The sequence below is a fragment of the Camelus dromedarius genome, chromosome 2 (genome assembly GCF_036321535.1).
Source record: "Camelus dromedarius isolate mCamDro1 chromosome 2, mCamDro1.pat, whole genome shotgun sequence".
In the NCBI taxonomy this organism is placed as follows: domain Eukaryota; kingdom Metazoa; phylum Chordata; class Mammalia; order Artiodactyla; family Camelidae; genus Camelus; species Camelus dromedarius.
This window is the reverse complement of record NC_087437.1, coordinates 48,870,162-48,884,954: the sequence shown is the minus strand read 5'-3', so window position 1 is coordinate 48,884,954 and position 14,793 is coordinate 48,870,162. Positions and strand designations below refer to the sequence as shown.

The 14,793-nt window shown below is 36.1% G+C and overlaps 1 protein-coding gene across 1 annotated transcript in view; it reads right to left on the bottom strand.

Annotated features, from left to right (window-relative positions):
* Window positions 1-13,702, bottom strand: part of SOX2 (SRY-box transcription factor 2) — a 627,102-nt gene extending 613,400 nt beyond the window's left edge. Inside the window, exons 1-2 of the mRNA XM_064493127.1 lie at window positions 13,642-13,702; window positions 12,469-12,715 (exon numbers count right to left, since the gene is read on the bottom strand). The gene's annotated coding sequence lies outside the window, so the exon portion shown is untranslated. The remainder of the gene's footprint in view (window positions 1-12,468; window positions 12,716-13,641) is intronic.
* Window positions 13,703-14,793: the final 1,091 nt, after the last annotated feature.

Sequence of the window (14,793 nt, the reverse complement as noted above, 5' to 3'; positions counted from 1 at the left end):
AAAGGAAGACACTACATAATGCTTAAGGGATCAATCTAAGTAGAGGACACAACAATTGTAAATATATATGCATCCAACACAGGAGTACCTCAATATATAAGGCAATTGTTAATAGACATAAAAGGAGAAATTGACAATAACACAACAATAGTAGAGGAGCTTAATACCCCTCTTACATCAATGGATCACCCAGACAGAAAATCAGTAAGGAAATACAGGTCCTAAATAACACATTAGACCATATGGACTCAACTGATATCTATAGAGCATTCCATCCAAAAGCAACAGAATACACACTCTTCTCGAGTGCACATGGAATATTCTCCAGAATTGACCACATGCTGGCCCACAAAGCTAGCCTCAGCAAATTTAAGAAAACTGAAATTGTATCAAGCATCTTTTCCTACCACAATGCTATAAGGTTAGAAATCAACTACAAGAAAATAACTGCAAAAACTGCAAACATGTAGAGGCTAAACAATATACTACTAAACAACCAATGGGTCACTGACGAAAGCAAAGAGGAAATCAAAAAATACTTTGACACAAGTGACAAGGAAAACACAATGATCCAAAACCTCTGGGAAGCAGCAAAAGCAGTTCTCAGAGGGAAGTTTATGGCAATACAAGCCTACCTCAGGAAACAAGAAAAATCTCAACTAAACAACCTAAACTTACACTAAAGCAGCTAGAGAAAGAAGAATAAACAAAACCCAAAGTCAGAAGAAAAGAAATCATAAAGATTAGAGCAGAAATAAATGAAATAGAGACTAAAAAAATCAATAGAAAAGATCAATGAAAATGAAGCTGTTTCTTTGAAAAGATAAACAAAATTGATAAACCTTTCGTCAGATTTACCAAGAACAAGAGGGAGAGGGCCCAAATTAACAAAATCAAAAATGAAAAAGGAGAAGCTACAACCAACACCATAGAAGTACAAGGGATCATAAGAGGCTACTATGAGCAACTATATGCCAACAAAAAGGACAACATAGAAGAAATGGACAATTTCTTAGAAAGGTACAATTTGCCAAGGCTGAACCAGGATAAAATAGACAGTATGAACAGACCAATTACCAGTACTGAAATTGAATCAATAACTTCAAAACTCTCAACAAACAAAAGTCCAGGACCAGATGGCTTCACAGGCAAATTCTACCAAACTTTTAGAGAAGAGTTAACATCTATCCTTCTAAAACTATTTCAAAAAATTGCAGAAGAAGAAATACTTCCAAACTCATTCTAGGAGGCCATCATTGATATCAAAGCCAAAGATACCATAAAAAAAGAAAATTACAGGCCAATATCACTTATGAATATAGATGCAAAAATCCTCAACAAAATACTAGCAAATTGACTCCAACAATGCATTGAGGAGATATATATATAAATATATAAATATATAAATATATAAATATATATATATATATATATATAATGGAATACTACTCAGCCATAAAAAAGAATAAAATAATGCCATTTGCAGCAACATAGATGGAGCTGGAGATTATCATTCTAAGTGAAGTAAGCTAGAAAGAGAAAGAAAAATGCCATGTGATATCACTTACATGTGGAATCTAAAAAAATGGACACATATAGGGGGAGGGTACAGCTCAGTGGTAGAGCACATGCCTAGCATGCATAAGGTCCTAGGTTCAATTCCCAGTACCTCCATTAAAATAAATAAATAAGCATAATTACTTCCTCCCCCCAAAAAGAAACACACATAAAAAAACGGACACAAATGAACTAGTTATTATTTATAACTTAGATGACTGATTTCTTGAATATGTGTGAGCACATATGATTGTCCTTTATGATTGGATTACTGCATTCTGTTGATTCTTATTTTGTGGTTGGCTTTATTCTTTTGATAACTATGTAACTTTAAAAAGCTAAAGCTCTAAACTGTTCTTAGAAACAATGAGCAGTACACATATGTAAAAATTTTTAATGTGCAGAATATTGTATATATGTATTTACATGTAGTATATTGTGTATCTTCAGTCAAATTCTAACAATTCTACCTAATAAAACTGAAAACAAATAAATAAAATTATTACAAAATTTTTTTAAAAGAGTAAAGCACAAAAATAGAAAAGGATGGACAAAACAGAATTCAAAGTATGGTGGTTTTAAAATATATCCAAAAATTATTTAATACTTGTCCTCTCAAAAAGTAGAACCTAGTTCCTCTCCCTTTGCGTGAGTTGGACTTACTAACTCAACTTCTAGCAAATACAATACAGTAAAATTAACACTTTATGACTTCCAAGACTAGGTCACAGAAGGCACTGTCTCTTCCTTGCATTCTGTCTCCTTTTTCACTTAATCTGGGGAAAGTCAGATACCATATCATGAGACACTCAAGCAGCCTTTTTGAACAATCCACATAGTGAGGAAATGAGGCCTCCTTTCAACAGGCATGTGAGTGAACCATCTCAAAAAGTTCCCTTCAGCCCCCTTCAAACCTTTAGATGACTACAGCTCCGGCCAAAATCTCAACTGCAACCTCATGAGGGAGCTTAGGGCAGAATGATGCTTGCTCCTTAATTCCTGATCTAGAAAAAATGTGAGATAGCTAATGTTTATTTTATGCCATAAATTTTGAGGTAATTTGTTACTCAGACAGATAACTAATTCAGAGTGAAAAAAAGCGGATATATAGTAAGACGTTTTCTCATGCATCTAATTGAGGTTTCAGAAAGAGAGAAAAGAGAAAATGGGTTAAAAACAATACTTGAAGAAATATAATGGAGAATTTGTCAAAATGAAAAAAAATCCACAGGTTTACGAAGAAAAACTGTCCCCATGAAGTAGAAATTTTTAAAAATCCACATATAGGTACATTACATTAAAATTGCTGAAAAACAAAGATAAAGATAAAAAAAAGCTTAAAAGCACCCAACGAAAAATGACAAATGTGCAAAATTAGACTGAGATCTTACTTCTCACCAGAATATGAGAGCCAGACACATTGAAATGTTTTATCTGAAGTGATAAAAGGAATTAGCTATTAATCTACAGCTGTATATATAGTGAATATATCCTTTAATAAGTAAAACAAAATAAAGATATTTCCAAGCAAGCAAAAACTGTAGGTCCCCAACAGACCACAATAAAAGAAATACTAAAAGTGTTTCTTCAGGTGAGGGGAATCTGACCACAGACAGAGGCATGGAAATGAAGAAAAGAAAAATAAAAAGAATAAATAATAATAGAAAGATAAATATCTAGGTAAATCTTAATAAACATTGCATAAAATAAAAACAAAGTTTCTGGTATTTGAAATATATGTATAATTAAAATACATGACAACAATAACATAAAAGGCAGAAAAGGAAAAAGATTTTTAGGAAGTGGCAAAAGTATTACTTTATATTAGATTTTAGTAAGTAAAAGATTCATGCTGTACCATCAGAATAGCCACCAGAAGAATAGTAAAAGAATGTGTAACCAACAATTAATAGAGGAACGGAAATGGAATTTTAAAAACAAAATGAAACACTTAACTGATCCAAAAGAAGACAAGGAAGGAGGACAAAGAGAACACAGAATAGGAGGGTCAAGTAGAAAACAAATAAATAAAATTAATTATATTAAATATAAATTAAATAGACAAATTAAATGAACTAAGATGATCAGACTGGAATTTTTTAAATTCTCAATTATATGTTGCTTACAACAGTACAGTTTATAAAGAAACAGGGAGAAGAGAAAGGTGAAGGAGATTAAGAGGTACTTTGAATGCCAACTTATGAGTCAGGGTATGAAATGTACAGTGTGTGGAATTAAGTCAATAATAATGTAATATCTTGGTATGGTGACAGATATGGTTAGACTTATTGTGGTGATCATTGTGTAATATATAGATATATTAAACCACTATGTTGTACACAAGGAACTAACATAGTGTTGCATGTCAATTATACTTCAAAAACAAACAAATTCATAGAAAAAGACATCAGATCGAAAGGTTCCAGAGGTAGGAGTGGAAGGATGGGAACTGGATGAATGTAGTCAAACGGTACAAACTTCCAGTAACAAGTTAAGTAAGTACTAGGGATATATTATACAACATGATAAATATAATTAGAACTGCTGTTATGATATGTATGAAAGTTGTTAAGAGAGTAAATCCTAAGAGTTCTCATCACAATGAAAAAAAATGTTTTCCCCTTTCTTTTACTTTTTATCTATATTAGATGACGGATGTTCACTAAACTTATTGTGGTAATCATTCATGAAGTATATAAATCAAATCATCATGCTGTACACCTTAAACTTATACAATGCTTTATGTCAATTATATCTCAGTAAAACTGGAAGAAAAAAGAAAGAAGAAATAGGGTTGAAAGTAAAATATGAAAAGATACAGCATGCAAAGGCTAACCAAAAGAAAATTGATATAGATTTACTAAGATCAGAAAATAAAACTTTAAGGCAAGAAATATTACTGGAGATAAAAAATGGATTTCATAAGGATAAAAAGTCAATCCAACAGGAAGATATAACTATTCTGAACTTCTATGCATGCTATCACACCCTCCAAATACATAAAACAAAAATCAAAAAACTAAAAGCTGAAATGGAGAAATCCACAATTATGTAGAATATTTAACACACAAATATCTTCCAGAATGCGATAGAACAAACAGACAAATAATAAGATACAGAAGATTTGACCGTTATCAGCAAACAAACTAATGATATATATTGAACAATGGCAGAATATGTATCTCTCTCAAATATACATGAAATAGTTATTAAAAGTGACCATAACCTAAGCCATAAAGCAAGTCTCAGGAAATTTCATTCAAATCAAATAATATAGAATATTTTCTGACACACTGTAATTAAGCAAGAAGTCAATTTTTTTAAAAAGTAACTTAAAGACTCCATACATTTGAGAATGAATTAATTCACTTCTATAAAACCAATGGGTCAAAGAAGACAAAAATCTCAATAGAAATTAGGAAAACTTTGGAAATGAATGATAATAAAAATACCACCTATCTAAATTTGTGGCTTATAGCTAAAGCAATGCTTAGAGGGGAATTTATAGTCCTAAATGCATGTATTAAAAAAGAGGAAAGGTGGAAAATTAATCATTTAAACAAACATAACAAGAAGTCAGAATATGAAGAGCAAAATACACTGAAATTAAGTAAAAGAAAGGAAATAGTAAAAATATGAGCAGAAATTAATAAATCAAAACTAAATATATAGTAGTGATGATAAAGTCAGATTTGGGTTCTCTATAAAACTTTTTCAATTGATAAATGTCTACTGAAACTGATCAAGAAATAAGAAAGAAGCATAGCTATCCCAAGAAGACATCATTATAGATAATTCAGACCTTACAAAGATATTAACAGGATATTTTAAATAACTTTATGCCTTTAAATTTGGAAATTTAAAGGGCAAAAATCCTAAACAATATATAACTTACCAAGAAAAAACAGAAAATATCGACATTTCTGTAACTATAAAACGAAATAAATCTATAATTAAAAACTCCAAAAAAGAAAACCTCAGTTCAGAAGTATTTACTGGTGACTTCTACCAAACATTTTAAGAAGAAATTATATCACTTTTTCATATTCTTCCAGAGAATTCAAAAAAATAATGGTAAGGAACACTGCATATATGTTTCCTATGGCTGCTTTGACAAGTTATCACAAACTGGCCTAAAACAACAGAAACTTATTCTCTCACAGTTCTGGAGGCAGAAGTTTAACATCAGTTTCACTGGGCCAAAGTCAAGGTGTCAGCAGGGCCACACGCCCTCTGGAGCTTCTAGGAGAGAATTCGTTCTTTGCCTAGTCCAGCTTCTGGGAGCTGCCGACATCCCTTGGCTTATCCAATCCCTGCCTCCATCCTACACTGCATTGTCTACTGTGTGTAATCTCTCTCTGCCCCTCTCTTATAAAGACACATTTAGTAGCATCTAGGGCCCACCTGGAGAATCTCCCCACAAGATCCTTAACTTCATATCTGCAAAGACTTTTTTTCCCAAATAAGGTAATATTAATAGATTCCAAGGATTAGGTTATGAATGGCATTTAGGGGGCCATTTTTCTAGTCTACCACCCATCCCAATTCATTTTGTGAGGTCAGTAGAACTTTGACATCACTACCTGGAATGACATTATAAGAAAGGCAAATTATAGGCCAATGTTTTGAGTGAACATAGGTACAAACCCTAAATAAAATATTAGCAAACCAAACCCAGCAATACAGAAAAAGAATTCATATATCACAATCCAGTTGAGGAATGCAAAATTGTCTTAACATTAAGAAATTAATGTAATTCTCCACATGAACATTGACAGAAAAGAAGGGAGAAACACACAACAAGAAAGAGGAGTTATGTTAGATGTCACCTTAGTCTACAGTTTTTCCCCTGAGAAAATTTAATGAAAGGAGCCATAAGCTCCTCCACCAACACCTCCCTCAAATAACAGATGATTGGGTCTGTAGGCACCTGCAGGTATCCCCCTTACCAGGCTCCTATAATTACTAAGAGAGCAATAACAACTTTGTTGGAAGCCCAGAACTGCTTTGATGATTGAAGAATCCCATTTTTAGGTAGAGGGCAGGAAAAGGGCAGGTTATATCTAGGTAATGTCTAGCACTTAGTTTTATCAGGAAGAGGGGACATGTGAAAACTTTCTGACTGGTCTCTGACTTTAATGACTTAAAATTTCCAGCTCATTGAAATCAAATAAAGTCAATGTATGATCTAGTCCAGAGATGGCTGGCAGGCCCAGTTTTAGTAGTCCCTGAAATATTATAGTACAGTAGTTCTCAACCAAAAGCATATCCCAGCCACCAGGGGACTCTGACAAACCATACGTGCCTTAGACCCACCCTTGGATGTAAATATCCTATATTTACAGATATAGGGAGCCACTATTGTGATAGAAAGATAACATGTTCTTCAGGTGTATTGTTTGTGTAATATAGTGGGGAAAACAGATTAAAACCATTGGAACAATGGTGTAACAAATAAGAAAATATAAATGTATAAAACAAAAATATGAATACACTCCTTTCCCTTTTCCCTGATATTTCTGGGCCTTATCACACAAACCAAATTAATGTACATGTATTCATTTTCTATTGCTGTGTAATAAATTACCACAAATGTACTGGCTTACAATAACATATATTACCTCACTAGGTCAGAGGTCTAAGCACACTGTAGTTAAGTTCTCTGCTCAGGGGCTCACCAGGCTGAAATCAAGGTGTCAGCCTAGGGCTGCAACCTCACCTGAGGCTTGGGCCTCTTCCAAGCTCACTGAAGTTGTTGGCGGAATTCAGTTTTTGCAGTCAGAGAACCAAAGCCCCATTTTCTTACTGCTATCAGCTCCTAGAGGTTGATCTCTGTTTCTAGAGGCCACCTTCAGGTCCTAGCCACAAGACCTTTTAAACCATGATAGCTTACTTCTTCAAAGCAAGCAGGAGAATCTCACTCCAGTCTGCTAGGATAGTGTCTTACATAAAGTAGTGTAAGCACAGTGACTATCTCAACACCTTTTTTATTTTGAGGAAATCACCCAAGGAGGCCATGTTCCTACCATATTCACAGGTCCAGCCCACACCCAAGAGGACAGAATCATACAGGGGATGTATGCCAGTGGCTGGGAATCTTGGGGGCCACCTTAGAATCTACCTACCATAGTGTGCATCGCAGAAAGGGAGAAAATATAAAAGAATGGGAAAACATTGAATGGGCAGAGAGTAACGGGACAAAGGAAATCAAATTGATTGAGGAGTGGTAGCAGGAGAAGAAAGAGCTGAGCAAACAGCACTGGGGGAGAATTAGGAGAGTCAAGAGTTTTATCTGGCAATGGACTTTGTGTGAGGAAGACAGTAAGAAAGATACAGTAAGGAAAGAGGATCTTAAGGAAATTCTTCTGACTGCTGAAAACTTAGTCCCTTTTTTGAGATTCTCTTTAGAGACTGCCATAAAATATCTTAATCTCTTCCAACTAATTGAATTTGTAGTTGTTTTTCTTTCTTATTTTTATTTTTTGCTTCACTGCCATTCATTGCAATGCAAACCTGTGCTCAGAATAGAACTCAACATGATCCAATAATATTTTGATTACATTGAGGCTTAGGAATCAAACAGACTTTAAATCAAATCTCCACACCTTTGCTTACTAAGTAAGTTATTTTTTAAACCATCACCAATTACTAAGCACGATATGCCGATTCTAAATGATGTTGCTTAACTTAGCTTGTGATTAAGACATTGCCTCTAGTTGTCTAGTTTATCTCCTGTGATCTGGTTAAGTGACAACTGTGATCCACAGTTTATCCAGATTGACAACAAAATAAGTAAATGTAGTTATTTGCTTCCTTAAATTCATTATGCGATTGTACATATTAAAAATGATATATATGACTATCTAAGGTATACATAAATGTAAGCTCTTATTATTACAGTTTTATTATTTCTTGCACTGTGGTAAACCAAGTGGCAAATATATTAAGTCAATGATCCGAAAAAACAGGACAGTGAAGTTGAGACATATCAGGAGGAGAGCTCATATTAAGATCATGCTTCCCAGCCTAGACTGCAAAGCGCAAAAGGAGCTGAGGTTTCTGTCTGTCTTGTTCATTGATGTTTTCTCAGAGATTTGCACATAATAAGTTTTCAATGAATGATATTTAATAAATGAAAATAATATTCTATGTCTAATTACCAGTTGCATTTATGGTGCTCATGGCCTTATTAAGGGGTCCAGGGTCAGCGTAGAGGTATAAGACCTGCCTGTCAGAAAATCAAAGGCTTAGAAGAGTTGGGAAATAAATGATGTTCCTGCTGGAAGCTATTATAAGTAACTCACTCATTCATTTTAAAAATATCTTTTGAGCACTTTCTGTGTTCACATGCCATAACAGATGGAGGGAGTAAATAAAGTATACAAGACATGATTTCTACTCTCTTCAGTCCAATAGAGAAAACACTTGTATACCAACAATTTCTATACAAGATTAGATATGCTGTGTGGCACATATAATAGGACCAAATTTGTATAGGAGTCCAGAGAAAGGAGAGATCAGTTTAGACCATGGATTAGCTAACTATGGTTCATTAGCGGAATTCATCCTGTGGTCTGTTTTTGAATGGACCACAGGCTAAGAATAGTTTTTACAGTTTGATAAAATAAGAATACAGAGACTGCATGAGGCAAAGTCTAAATTTTTCCTATCTGTTACTTCATATAAAAAGTTTGTGGACACCTATTCCAGATGAATGAACAAAGAAGGCTTCACAGAAGACACATTAGATCTGGGCCTTTAACTGATGGACAGAGCTGGGATGGGGGAAGGGTACTTGGAATGGAAGGAATTACTTTTACTCAAGCCCAGGGGCAGTAGACTTCAGGACACATCTGGAGAATAATGGTGACACATCCCATCTGGCAGGACTATGAGGTTTTATGAAGGGAGAAGTGGAGGGGTCTGGAAGAGTTACCTGTGATAGATGAACTAAGGAAGTTGACTATGAAGGACCTCACAGTTGCCAGAAAGAATTTCATGAAGTTTTGGCAATGGGCTCTCTTCAAGGGTTTTAATGATGAGAAAGAAGATTTTTCATAGGAGAGCACTCTAGTCATGTAATTTTTATCACAGTTAGCCAGAGATGAACTCCATGCTTTACTCTAGCCACCAAAAACTCATGAAGGCAATGCGTATTCTCTCAACTTCAGCTTATGTTGGACTGAAACTCCCAAATGGTTGCTTAAAGACACCTTGCTTTATTACTTCTCGTCTCCTCCACCAGCTAGCTCCCTGAAGAAGTGATTTAAAATGGGATTTCAGACAGACCCTCTAGCATAGCTTTGTTTCACATGACACTATGTTATTAATGCATGACACTATATTATTAATAATATTCACCAACAAGTCTCAGACCTACTATTTCACCGTCATTTAGTAGCAGTCTCCAGCAATCAAATAATTGTACTTGTCTGTCTGGCCCAGGCACAAGATGCACTTACACAGACTATTCTGTTGGTCAGCTCCATTTACTGACAGCTCAGCAGGGAAGACCCAATTTATTCAATGCATAAAGCTGCAGCACACGAGTGGAACTCTGGTGAGGGAAGGGGAGAAAGGACTGAGAAAGGCAATGGAAAAAAGAAGTCCAAAAATGGAATGAAATGGAGGGTTGGTTGGGAAATCTCCATTTGGGAAAGGACCTCTAGACTACACCAATCTCCAAGCTTTCCCTGAAATCCTGAGTGCCTCAGTTTTCCTTCCTCACAGCCTGAGAAGACAGCAGAGCCTTTACACAGAAATACAAGCCTCCTGGGTGCTGTCAGTCTGGTCAAATGCATTGCATTCTCTGACTGGCCCTCCACTCACATACTCTGGACTTTATTTATAAGGACAACAGTTCTTATAAGTAGAAAGGAAAGTAGGAAGTCAGACTAAAACAGTTGCAGTGAGGGAAAAATAAAACAAGTTGAGGAAAGGGGAGAGAAAATCACAGGAGAAATAGTTATAAATTATTTTATAATAGCCACAAGGCAGGGTGGGGGTCACCTGACTTGGATGCAGATGAGGCAAACTGGAAGGAAGGGGGCTGAACCTCAGCCTTCCCTCCTGGCCTTCCAGCATCCTCCCTGTTTCCCCACTGCCCGAGGTCCTCATATTCTTACCCAGGCCTATTTTCCATCTCTCTTGCTCTACACTTCTTCTTTCTTCCTTCCATTCTGCTCCCTGATTAGAGCATTTCTTTTCCTATTAATTAACACCAAGAAGATCTCTTAAAACGCTTCATGAAGGAGTCTGTTGATCATAGCTCAGTATGATCATTTACCAAGAATATTCATATCCTAACAGGGGACAATAGGATGAATTCCCACTGGCAGATTGTCAGGTCATGGCAGGATCACTAAAGATCAGGAGGAAAGGAAGAGGATAAAAAGGGGTGGAGTGAAGGGCAAGGGAAGGGAATGAAATGTTTATTAAGTGCTGTTCAGTTTTACAGAGAGCACTGTGTGAGCAGCTGCCTACAAAAGGTTCTGTGGGCCAGAAGGCTGCTAGTCAGGAACTTAAGCTCCATTAACCCAGATGTGAGCAAATTTCTAAAAAGAGTGGCAAGGAAATATAGAGAAAGCCAATTCTGTGACCATCTCACGACCCTAACATTATATACATCTAGAAAATGGACAATAGGGTGAGCAATTACTGGACTCTGTCAGGACTTAAGAAAAATCAACCATTCTGAGACTCAAGTTTCCTCATTCATAAAACAAAGCTGATGGGGGTGGGAAATGGTCTCTACATTTTCTTCTCATTCTTAAATTATGTCATTCAATGAATTTTGTCCATTTTTCCCTCTGTAAGATCATTCCTATAGCAAATAAACATGCTTTAATTTCTTCCATCTTAAGAAAACAAAAACAAAAAAACCTCTCATTCTAATTCTCCCTCTGGGCATGCTCTTAGTTCTCTAGTTCCTTTTTCAGCAAAATTTTCTGGAAAAGATGTCTTATATAATCCATATCTCCACTCTTTCTCTTCCTGTCCTCTTTTGAATTCACTCCAATCAGACTTTTGTCCCCATCATGTTGCAGAAACTCTTCTCATAAACACCATCAATGATCTCCAGTAGCCAATTCTCACTTGTTCTTTTAGCAGCATTGTATACAGTTCCTCCATTGAATACGTTCCTCATTTGGCTTCTAGGACACCACACTCACTTAGTTTCTGGTCACCCCTTTTCACTTTAAGTTGCTGGCTTTTCCTCATATCCCCCAATTCCAAATATGAACGATCCCAAAACACAGCCCTCATTCCACTTCTTTCCCTCTCCACTCGTACAGCGAATGATTTCATCTGTCCCAAGGCCTTGAAGACCATCTATGGGCCAATGACTCTCAGACCTCTCTCTCGACACCTGACATATATTCAAATGTCTACTTGAAAATCCTTAAATATGTAGTTGATATTTCAAACTTAACACAGCAACAGCTCCCACTCCCAGCTTGCTCTTCCTGAAGTCTTTCCAGTCCCATTAAGTGGCAACTCCAGCCTTCCAACTTCTCAAGCCTACTGCTTGGGAGTAATTCCTGAATCCTTTCTCTCGTACACTACATCTCATCCATCAGCAAATTCTATCAATGTCCTTCAAATTCTCTTCCTTCAAAATATAAGCAGGAGTCCAGCCACTTCTTTGCATTTCAACTGCTACCATCATCTCCTACTTGTTGCAGTAACCTCCTATATCACCATCCATGCTGGAAACAGACGGCATACCCCAATGGAATAAGTGAGGAAATTTTAATTAAGGACTCTTTACAAAGGTGTGGATGGGATTATGGGAAATTAGACTGATGGTCAAGTGTGCAGTGTCTAGTGCAGCTTCTAGGGACCAATGGAGTCATTACCACCCTTAGACACGAAAGAACAAGGGATAGGAGTAATTACCTGAACACACACATGCAACAGGAGCTGTATTCTTCAGGGGACAAACTCAGTCAGCCTGGAGCAACCACCAGAAAGGAAGATGGGAGAAATGAAGATGAACTCCCTCTCCTCCTGCTTGCTGATCTTCCGATCCCAGAAATAACTGAACCCGAAGCCAGAAGACAAGGGATCCCACTGATGGAGTCCACTGAGGTCAGCCTCCTAGCTGCCTGTGCTCCTCTGGAACACAGAGTAGAATGGAAAACAGCAGAGAAAGGATCTGGAGGGGAAAACAAACATATTTATCAAAATATCCTCATCTGCAAAATATAAAAAAAATTGCTATCATGGAATAAAGCGAATAATCAACATAAAGCACTTAGCACTATACCTGGCATGTAGTTTTTACAAAAAATAATAATAACAGCTCTTATTTGCCTGGCATCATATTCCCAAGAGTGGATTTTTATGGAGTGATGCTTTCCAAACTTCAGATTATGAACACTTAGTCAGTTGTGAACTTACTGGGTTTCCTGGCTTTTTTTTTTTTTTTTTAAGAAATAGAAAAGACCAGCATGTATCTCATGAAGTAACTATAAATATTGTCTCAAAAACTAATTTCCATTCAATTCAATTTAAGTTCATATTAAATTCAATGTGCACTTGTGTGTGCATGTGTGTGTGTGTGTGTGCATTCAAGTATATACTTATTCCTTAGGGTCACAAGGTAAAATATATTTTTTACTAAGAGTCATAGTCAAAAAGTGTTTGAAAGCCTCTATGCAAGCATACTTCTCGCTGCTCCCTCTCACCTCTCACTTATTTCTCCCCAAGAAGTGACTTACCTGATTGACAAATTTGGGAGGAAAAATTGAGCAAATGAGCTTGAGTATTTTCTCATTCTCTTGTTCTTTTATCCCTGCTAGTCCCCTCTTTTGTTTTCTCTTATCCTCTATAGTAGACTAAATAATGGCCTCCAAAGATACCAAGTCTTAAAACATGAAACCTGTGAATGTTAGCTTATAGGACAGTATTTGTATCTATGATTAAGTTAAGGATCTTGACATGGGGAGATTATACTGAATTACAGGCATGGACCCTAAATGCAACTATATGTATCCTTTAAGAGGGAGGCAGTGAAGAGTTTACATACAAAAGAGAAAGGCAACATGAAGACAGAGTAGACAGAGATTTCAAGATACTGACCTTCCTTCAAGATTGAAGTTGTGCAGTCACAAGTCAAGGTATGCTGGCAGTCACCATAAGCTAGAAGAAACAAGGAGTGATTACTTATTCACTCATCAGTCAATGGGCATTTAAAAAAAAAAATTGCTTTTAAGGGTTCTTTGCATGCCCTTTGTGGGCTGGGAAGGGATTACCAGGCTCACATAAATGGGCAAAGTGTCATGATAATTGGAAAGGCTTTTGCATGCCAATTTGCACTCTTCCTTCTTAATAATTACAGATACACACTGAGTGATAATTATGTGTAGAGCACACTATGTACATTTCTATCCTTACAAAAAATTGGCAAAGTAATCATTACCCTTGTTTCACAAATGAGAAAACTCAGTCATAAATAACTTTTCCAAAGTCACACAACTAGTAAGTGACAGACCCACCCTGTACATCTAGTTTGATTTGCCTCCAAAAACAAAGCAATCTTCACTTCAACTTCAAGTGCCTCCCTGTGTTGTCCATCTCTGGTTTCCGGAGGCTGAGTTTGTGTTCCTCAAGAAAGCTGCATGCCATAGTTTGTACATACCAAAACTAAACACGATAGAAAGCTTTATAGTAGCAGTTTTTTTTTCTGGCCAATTTGGTCCCAAGATCTTATGCCTTACTTGATTATTTCTTTTGTAGTTGTAGGTAAATCTAGATAGAAGAAAGGCAAAAGAGGAAGATGTACACTTAACACTAGAGTCTTAGTGCTGGATCATTTGTTGACAATAACTTGCATTACGAAAATATCAGGACTATTAGAGCTCTTGGAGAGTCAAATGCAGAATCTTTTTATAGATAAGGAAAACAGAGTCAACCTATTTCCGTATCTGTCTAATAACCAACCCGCTGGTCAAAGCAGAATTTCATTGCAGGATAAACAGATTCCTAATACTTTATAAGTTCTAAGTGAAAAGTAACTCCAGATTTATTTTAATCATCCAAACATTGCATTGTAAAGTTGTCATTACTGTCTCCATTATTTTTCTCTTCTTAAGCATTTATGTAAGAATATATGAAACTGATGCTCTGTAAGGGCAAAATCAAACCCTACTCTTTCCTTTGAGGAGAGGAGAAATTTTAAATAGTATTTTTCAGTTGTGGGGATTTTGAGGTCTCACGTTCAGAATATTAACT